Source organism: Procambarus clarkii, chromosome 19 (assembly GCF_040958095.1).
Source record: "Procambarus clarkii isolate CNS0578487 chromosome 19, FALCON_Pclarkii_2.0, whole genome shotgun sequence".
Lineage (NCBI taxonomy): Eukaryota > Metazoa > Arthropoda > Malacostraca > Decapoda > Cambaridae > Procambarus > Procambarus clarkii.
The window spans coordinates 21450384-21460988 of NC_091168.1; positions in this window are offsets into that span (position 1 = coordinate 21450384).

A 10605-nucleotide genomic window follows, 5' to 3' on the forward strand; every position below is an offset into this window, starting at 1 on the left:
AGTCAGGTAGATGATTGGGAATCAAGCCCCAGGAGTCCGTCAGCGTGACAAGCACCAGCCTCGCTCCACACAGGGGTGGCTGGTGGCTGAGTGGACAGCGCTCTAGACTCGTGGACATAGGGACGGGGTTTGATCCTCGGCACAGGCGGAAAACAACTACCATGAGAAGGCGCCAAGCTATTACGACTATATAGCACTTGGAAGGGGTCAGGATAAGGATTTGGGATGGGACGGAGGGAAGGAATGGTGCCCAACCATCTCCCGTCACTTAGGGTGCAGTTGCACTTCCACAGATCACCAGTATCAGCTCTTGATACTGGTAATGGCTCAAAAGAACCACCACTTACGGACTATTCATGCCCGTGCCACCTTTTGGGTGGCTTAATCTTCATCAATCATCAATCTACCACTTGGACGGTCGGGGATTGAACGCCGACTTGCATGAAGCGAGACCGTCGCTCTAACCAAAATTTAGACGGAAAACAAACAAATGCCCTTTACCTAGCAGTAAATACGTATCTGTGGACAACTGCTACGGGCTGCTTCCTGAGTGTGTGTGTGTGTGTGTGGTGAAAAAAAATTAATTAGTAGTAGATAGTAACAGTTGATTGATTGACAATTGAGAGGCGGGCCGAAACGCACAAAAGTCATCCGGTGCCCTCCTCAAAGTGATATGTGCCACTTCTGGCAGTAGATGTAGTTGCATAGCTTAGTTAAAATAGTCTAACTCATCTAACACTTAATTATACAAGCCAATGTTTAAGGCTTATAAGGATTAAATTCACTCAGCTCAAATTTGAGTTATGGGAGAGCTGTACATTCATTCGTAAGTACATAAAGGGCACTGCCTCGTTACAACGAGGCATGCGTTACAACAATAATAACGTTACAACGAAGATTAGGTGTTATAAGCTTACTATATAGACGTAGGAAGTCGATTTATTAAGGAAGAGATTTCGCGAGTGAGATTTAAATTGTATTGAGATGAGGTATATTAGCAAAGTTTTTTGCCTTATATATGAGAGACAGCACTGCTGCTAATAAATATGTAGTGTGTTATGAAAATGTTTAATATAGGTTTGTTCGTTATTGCTGTGATAAAAGTCTTTTTATTGCTGTAAAATTACGACGACGATCAAGGGATAGGATGCGCCCCGGCTGCCAGGTTGTTTAAGATTCACTACTTGGAACAAAAAGTTCCAAGTAGCACGGGCTATGGTGAGCCCATAGGGCTGCCAGGTACCGGGAATAGCAAAGATGGATGGGTGCCTATGGTCTCTGCTGGCCAGGCTCTACACTCATCAGGCCACGGACATGACAGATGACGCTGAAGGTATGGCGAAGGTGTTTCCTTGTATCCTCCTGGTTCAGACACCACTGGCAGTATGGGGACTCTGCCAGCCGTAGAGGAGCGAGATGTGCAGCCAGGCAGGTGTGCCCAGTCCGGAGACGAGTGATGGCCGTGTCCAGGGGTCGACAATGGTGACGAGTCTAAGGACCACCAGTCTCCGTGGTGCAGTGGTAAGACACTCGCCTGGCGTTCCGCGAGCGCTGGGTTCGTATCCTGGCCGGGGAGGATTTACTGGGCGCAAATCCTTAACTGTAGCCTCTGTTTAACTCAACAGTAAAATGTGTACTTGGTTGTAACAACGATTCTTCGCGGCGGGGATAGTATTCCAGGGACCTGCCCGAAACACTTGTGTACTAGTATATATATCAGAAAAAAAAAAATGGACGTGGGAAGGAGCACTCCCAGAGACCCCCGCCAGAGAGGAGGACTTGGGTGCTGGCCCCATCACTGCCTCCCAGTTGTGCAGTCTGTATTGACACTAATGCATAGTTTTTTCTTTTTATTTATATATACTGTATATAAGAGTTCTTACATTCTTGTAATGACACTAGCACGCATAGCGTTTTGGGCAGGTCCTTAATCCTAATTTTCCCTTAAATACGACCCACCAAATTGTTTAACAACCACGTACCTATTCACTGCTGGGGTGAACAGAACGCCAGGCGAGTGTCTTACCACTATGCCACAGGGACTGCTTAGGTAGTTTTCATAGTAATAATAATTGTGTGGTATTATTTACTTAACCGTATCATGGCTTTCACTTAAGATATATATTTCTTGAAATGTAGTCACATTATCATCTACATCTGTCTTTATTCTGACATATGGACCTTTAAGGCTAATTTGCATATTAATTACACAATTATACAAATTAATTACTCCGTTGAATGCCTTGTGTGCAGGCCTTCACACTTCCTGAGTTAGCCATCAGGTAACTATAAAAAGGCATATATCTTCACTTGCACTTCAGTTATATTTATGCCAAAGTATTAACATGCAGCTTATATTTGTCTTTATACAGTAATGGTATAGAAAACTTCGTTCATTACAGTACAGGGGTGTATCTATTTCCCACACACTCTTTTTTTTAATATTAAATGTTTTGTAGCTATTTATGAAAGATATTATAAATATGCAGTCTACTTGTTAATATCACCAATTAAATTTGCAACAATTTAAGCAAATTAGTGCGATGACTGGATCACTGTGTACAGGAGACTGATATGCTAGCAAACACTCTCCAGGCGACAATATACTTGGATAAGTCGCCCCACAACATTGTTGCTTGGACCCTCGACTTCCTATGGTGTCACCTGCCACATATTTACTTCTAATTTCATTAAGAAATTAGATTATTTCAGAGTAAAAATAGGTTTATCACGTTCTGCATTCAGCACCAACGTTATACAGTAGTGAGTATATACACCATATTTCTTACAGAAATCACAATAGCGTGATATATCAAATGAACAAATCTACTGACCATGTGGTGGTACAGCTGACCAATGTGCGTCTGGGAACATCCTGTGCGTAAATTCGAACCCTCATCAAGGCATTCACAGTCTCCGTGGTGTAGTGGTAAGACACTCACCTGGCGTTCCGCGAGCGCTATGTCATGGGTTCGTATCCTGGCCGGGGAGGATTTACTGGGCGCAATTCCTTAACTGTAGCCTCTGTTTAACGCAACAGTAAAATGTGTACTGTACTTGGATGAAAAAACGATTCTTCGCGGCGGGGATCGTATTCCAGGGACCTGCCCGAAACGCTACGCGTACTAGTGGCTGTACAAGAATGTAACAACTCTTGTATATATCTCAAAAAAAAAAAAAAAAAAAAAAAAAAAAAAGGCCCTTGTTTTTTTGCCCATATTTCTTCATTACTTACATAATACTAGCAGGCTTTGGGTAGCTTTGGGTAATTCTATGGAACGATTCACGAGTATTCAAGTCAGTGCCAGATCAACGCACTGTCCATGAGGGAGAAATGCCACATTTAACATTAGTTTTATACCAGACTTGGGATAAAAACACACATACATGCTATATAATACTTTATATTTATCTTAATTTACAATTAAAAAAAAATACACCAATAATAATAAAAAATATATATAAGGAAAATTAGTTTTTTTTATGAAGACCCTTTTTCATAAAGAATACATAATAGTCCTGCTAGCATTCTATGGTTAGGTATGAAATTTGTATTGTAGAAACAATAAACCATAAAAGTTCAAGTTAACATATATGTTATCATGGTGTGAAGCATACAAATTCCTGAAGTGATAAATATATGTTTAAACGACTAACTACTATATAATACATATCTATTGATCACAACCTCTCTTTAATGTACAGTATACAGGCTGGCAGTTAAATGCAAGGTAATTCCTCAAGACTTAGTCAACTTTAAGAAGCTTCCATTTTCATACATTACCCCTAAAGAATATTAACTGAATTTGTTGCATGTATAAAAAGTTTTAATTTTTACTATCATGATCACTAAATTTAATAAAAAATCAACCATAAATTCCAAAATTTATTAATTTCTGCAGCTGCAGCACTTTTGTCTGATTTTAATGAGGTGAATGAATGATATAGGATAAGCTATTATTTAAAAGCATTTGGTAAAACCCACTTATAGTAGAACAATTATTTTTCATCAAGCAAACATTCCTATTTATTGTAGCTTTTGCCTGAAACGCTATGCGTACTAGTGGCTTTAGGTATTGTATGTACTAGCTCTTATCTTTAAATTCCAACATTATGTTTGTAACTCATCTTCAATGTATGTACCTTTACCTGAATAAAAAAATCTAAATCTAAAATGATAAAGATGAAGAGTAAATAATTACTTTCTAAAAGATTAATGAAATAGAATTAAATTTAGAAAATGTTAACAAAAGTGAGCATATAAGAAAAATACGTTTTAAAGAATCATACATGGTACATTACGCCATATAAAAATTATGAGAGAACAACACAAGAAGCATATAACATTTTCTTAAAATGAGTTTTCATTGTCTATGTACTAACATAATCTTATCTGGCTACAAGAAGTGTAGTTCACCAAACTCCTTAACCACATGTAGATATACTGTCTGGCAGAATGTAATACTTTCATAATGACATACTGTACTGGCACTTAAGGCTTCTATTCCTTAAATGATAGTCAATGAGATAGACATATGCTATAGACTACAGGAGATAGATAAATCATCAATAAAAAAGTAGTAAACTTGGTATAATTTTGTGGTTCTTCACACTTCACAAATATTTTGTACCATATTACAAAGCAGAAGTAAAATATAAAAAGTAATGTAGTCACTGTGCTACATTTAGAATTTAAAGCTCATAATTTATTATAATTATTTTAAAGCTTATTATAAATCATATAGAAAAATAAAATTGTCTAGAACTATATTTTACACGAAGTGAATGCTGTCCGAGCTTTATTACTATACAATACTTGCTATCATAGCAAATCAATCTTAAATACAGTCTACTGAAAAAATATAAAATAAGGTGGAATGTAAAGAAATACACTGTTTTAGTAAGCCCTCAGTAGCTTCCTGAGCTTAGCTCTGGGAGTAATAGGTCTTTGAAACCATCCTTGCCTAATGGAAGCCAAGATGCAAATCTGACTTGTTCTGCAAAGTGAGGGAAGTTTTTGGACTCAAAGAGTGACTTAAACCCAAGAAGAAACCTACCAGAAAGTATAGCCACAACAAAACAAGCAATTGCTTGAAAGGAATTTGGCATCCTAGGATAAACAGGACAAACAAAGCCAAGGGGTAAAAACCCTAACCATGATGCATCTGCCCACCACCAGATGAGAGCCTAAGACACCCAGTCTCTGTCTGTCCCAATACTATCCTGCCTGGTACTGATGCCTAAGCACCTACCTCTGCAGTCAGTCAACACCTCACTTTTATCTATGTGGTGCTGGCTTTCTCCTCGAACTTGGTTTCTCAGAAACCACAGATTCGTATCTCATTTATGCTTTATGACTGTTTCATGCCACCCATATTGTGTATGCCTTAACATTAAATTTTCTTTTGACCATGGGTCACGGTTCCATAGATGCTGCTTTTCCAAAATGTTTGCTATGCTCCATTAGAATGCAGACCTCTAAGTGGCTCATCATGCTTGTTAGTTTGTTACTTTTGTCTTTCCAGAAGTTTGCTTCATTCCTCTCCCTCCTGCTCGCTACCCTGTTCTCTACGTCCCTCTTTCGAGAGATGGAGATTTTGTGGGCTTTGGAAGCAGTGGGTATTTCTATTCCACTACTCAGCCAGATGCTTTAGCAAATCAATCTTAAATATATCTTACTGGAAAATATAAATCAAGCAGTGAATGCAGTGAAATACTCTTTCTGGTGGACCCCCAGTAGCTCCCCAAATATAGTTCTGATATCACCAAGCTTTACTAAACCCACCAGGCTGCTAACAAGACCTATCATTGTTTACCAGTAGACAAGGAACCTGGCTTACTCCATAAGGTGAGTAATGTTTGGACCAGAGATTAATGCTAAACTGAGAAAAACCCACCAGAGAGCACAGGCAAAATAAAACAATCGACTGAGGAAAATTAAACACACTTAACATAAAAAAGGAAAATTATCTTTGTTGCAGGGCAAATATCTTAATATTGGCCATATGCAGCGCATATGGCCAATATGCAACCTCGCCAGAGCCGTTTCCCATCGCCGGTTACAGTGGTAGGAGGACGGCCATGAGGACACACTACTCTTAAGAGTATGCAGTTTAGTACCAGTAACAGAAGACCAAGAATCCTGCCAACAAGTAAGGATGGAGGAATGAATAACTGGGTAAAAGTCAGAATAAGAAATACCTTTACAGGAGATGGGACAAGAGCAGACAGCTTCCCTAGTGGCAGCATGCGCACACTCATTTAAAGAGAGACCAATATGACTGGAAACCCAGCAAAACTCAACTGACTTAAATTTACTGGAAATAAGAAACGGCCAATGCTGAATCTGGACGACTGGACGGACCGGATTAAAGGACCTGAGAGCCATGAGGGCACTACGAGTCAATGATAACTATAAAGAAAGATTGACAACGAGAAAGCAGGACACGAAGAGCAGAGAGAATAGCATAAAGTTTCGCTGTGAAGATGCTAGTCTCCGGAGGCTTGATATCGCCTATAACATATATAACCTATATGTTATAGGCGACACATTTAAGTGCTGTCAGGAAAAACAACAGAGTAGCCTACACCGTCCGCAGACTTAGACCCTCGGTGAAGATGGAAACGGAGTGGGAGTGCAAAGAAAAGTGCTCAAGGAAAAGGCATTTCAGAACCATAGGAGGGGTAAAAGCTTTAGTGATGCGGGTTAAGGATGTACAAAACTTTAGAAGGGGGACACCCCACGGGAGCAAGGAAGGAACAACACGAGGAGATACATTAGAAATACGAACAGAAAGAGAATACTTTTCTAGTAGCTTTATTTGTTTTGCTTTAGGTCAATATCTGAGCCCTAAGCTCCCCTTGCCTCATAGAGCAAACCAGAATCTGGTCCTAGTTTCCGGGAGGTAAGGATGGGTATCACAGGCCTTGTGTGTTTAGCCACAGCTTAATGATACCAGCGCTATTGAGGGACCCCTCCCAAAATAATCACTTAATCATTCTACAAATAAATTGCATATCTTCAAGATGATTTATATGATATATATAATTTGAGATGCAGAATTATAAAGAATGAAGAACTGGTGTGATATACTGTACTTAGAAATAAATTATGAAATTATGAATAAAGTGGACAACAAGATAATGTTCATCATGTGTGTTATCATGGACAGATAATTACAGGTGTATTAGACAGAATACAGAGATTCACTGTCAAAATGTGGTACAACGATACAATGTTATTTAAGATTATAAAACATGAATGTAAGTTTACTATGAATTTTTTGTGCAATTACTATATATTAAGTGCATAGGTGTACTATATACAAATAATAATAATTATAATGAGAAAATCAGTAGGATCCACAAGGAATTGAACCTGCACCCTGGGTACTCCCAAACACACCTTAAACCACTACACCACAATATGGTCAAAAGCAATGCAACCTGGGATTCAACCAAGTCCTCTAGGAGTCCCGAGGCTTGCACCAAAGCCTAATCAAGGTTTCATACATTGCCTCCCCCCCATGTACCCAAGTTGTGGATTCTGTCAAATTTCAGGTTGCATTGCTTTTGACCATGTCATGATGTTGTGGTTTAAGGTGTGTTTTGGGAGTACCCAGAATGTAGGTTCGACTCCTCCTTATGGATACTACCGATTTTCTCAATGATACATCACGGTAATGTGATTTCTTTGTCCAATAATAATAATAATAATAATGCTTTAATAATTATAATAAGCAGTGTGTTCCCTGCTGAAAAAATCCAGCAATGGGTATGCATGTCAATCATTCACAGAAAGGTAGATATAATAAGCATACTGTAACTACCTAAGTGCAGTTGCAGGACAAAACTCTGCTAATGGTATCCCATCTACACTAAAGCTTTATCATATGATGTTTTGAAACTTCTGGTGGTTTTGCTATTCACACACACATTTAAATTATCCCAACTCTCCATAGTGATGTTAGTAAAGAGAAAAATGAATACTGTATTTTTCAGCACATTTGTTCTGTAGCTTAAATCTAAAGGAACTGTTCATAACATTCATGAGACCTAAATTAGAATATGCAGCAATTGAGTGGTATGAAAAATAATACAATACAAAGGTGCAGTGATGGGATGAGTATGGGATAAACTACCACACAGGATGGGTATGGGATGCATAAACTAAGAACTATAACAAAGGGAGATATCAAGTAGTAGTTCAATTTAATAAACAGTCACCAGAAGACCTGATCAAAAGTAAAGGCCTATGTTATGATTGATTCTAATAATAACTAATATTAATAATTCATGGTATCGGGGGGACAGGCAACAAGAGTGTATTTATACATATTAGGCTTATATCGAGGTCCTCCCCCTCCCAAGACTCAAATTACTGGCATGCCCCCCTTGATGCAATTCCACAACAAGCTATCCCCTGGGTACCTACTTACTGCTGGGTGAACAGGGGCATTAGGTAATAGGAAATGCTCCCAATTATTTCTGTTGTGTTGTGTCTATATCTTATGAAACATAAATAAATTAGAACAAATGCAAAGACATGCTACTAAATTGCTTCTGGACCTAAAATACAAGAGCTGTGAAGAGTGTCAGGAGGTGTTAAATATAGCAAAGTAGACAAAAGAAGAGATTATGTGATTACCATGCCACAAAACTGTGACAGTAATTGACAACATTGTGGAGAAAGTTAGTTTTGAAACATGCTCTTCTTGAAAACAAGAGGCATAGGTGCTAGCTTAAAAAAACAAAAGGTGCTAAAAATTGTATGAAAGTTCTCTTTTACCAGCAAAGTTGTGGACAGTTGGAACAATTTAAATGAGAGCATGACTGATGCCAACACAACTGGATGCTTCAAAACAATGACAAAGATTATAGGGAAGACATAACACCAAAAGTGTAGCTTTCATCCTGTGAAAGAATTAGCTAATTATACAAATATGAACATACACATGTATATGGTATATACAGATACTCATACATACTGAACAAGCACAAAATTAACCCATGGTTTATATAATTTAAAAGGACCAATACTATGCAAGGTACAAACTGAGATCAGGCTTGGGGGGGGGGGGCCATGATGGCCGAGTGGACAGCGTTCAGGGTTCGGGTTCGATCTCTGGCGGAGGCGGAAACAAATGGGCAGTTTCTTTCACCCTGATGCGCCTATTCACCTAGCAGTAAATAGGTACCTGGTAGATAGACAGCTGCTACAGGCTGCTTCCTGGGGATGTGTGTATGTGAAAATTAGGATTAACGACTTGCCCGAAATGCTATGCGTGCTAGTGGCTGTGCAAGAATGTAAGAACTCCTGTACAGGTACAGTATATACAAAAAAAAATAAATAAATAAATAGTTAATGCATTCAAAGTTTGAATCCATGAAAATTTGTATTATGATGTTATGTACCATTCCCACTTATACACCATGACCATGGAAAGGTTCGTGCAAGAAAACCTTAATCTTTGAGGAAGCATTTTCCTTAGTAATGCCATGATGTATATACAGTGCAACCCCGATTACCCGGATAACTGAAGTTGTGATCGTCCAAAGTAATTACAGTACTTCAAATTCCTTTTCCTTATTTAATCTTATGTCATACAACACTCATTTATAATGTATTCTAATAGACACATGGGCTAAAAATAACTACAATGGTTTTTGAATGCAAAGTCACTAATATATAATATACTGTACAGTACATGTAGGAAACTACAAAATTTTTGTTTTTTGGCTGAAACGAGTTTACAAATCACGAGAGACTTCTTGGTTAATCGGGAGAGCTCCAATTAATTTATATGAGCTTGTAAATTTAAGATAGAAACTGGATTTTTACCAGACTTATTAACCTGAGAATCTACATAATGGAGATCCAGGTAATCAGGGCTTCACTTTACAGTGAAGTCTTGCTCAAACAGAACTGTCTACCAGAAGGCTGGATTCAATGGAAGGACTGTTTTGGCCATTAAGATCATTATAATCAGTTGCAAGGTAAATTGCGGAAGACTTCTAGTGGAACGAATCCGCATATTCACTGTACTGGAAAGTGATGCCATATATCTAAAGAAAATCAACAGAGTATTATTTATTACATAAAAATTTAATTTTTCCAAGTGATCATATAAAATTACAGTAGGGACAAAAGTATTCTGTCATTTGTACTAATAAAAATACAAGTTTATATACAAACCTGCAAAGTTCAGATGTAATGGTGGTTTTTTCTCGTGGAAGGAATCTGGTATACATTGGTCTGTCTGATTGGGACACCACGGTATGGGAATTTCGTGTTTTGGCCGATGGACAGTAGGTTAATAGCTACAGTATATTCAAATAATGGATGTTTGACAAAATCTCATTAACTAATAGTTTAATTTGCTTGCAATGTTTTAAGGATATTTTACTCCCCCCAAAAAAACTCAGGCATAGGAATGCCAAAAAGAGCATTTTTATAAAGATCAAAGGGTTGATTTTCATTACAAATGGGTTTTGTTAAGGGGACTTAACATAGCACGTTCAGTTTTGCACAGTTTGACTCGGTTGACATCCCACAAGTGTTATTTTGAGGACTTTTATACAACTATTTCCCTAAATATTATTCTA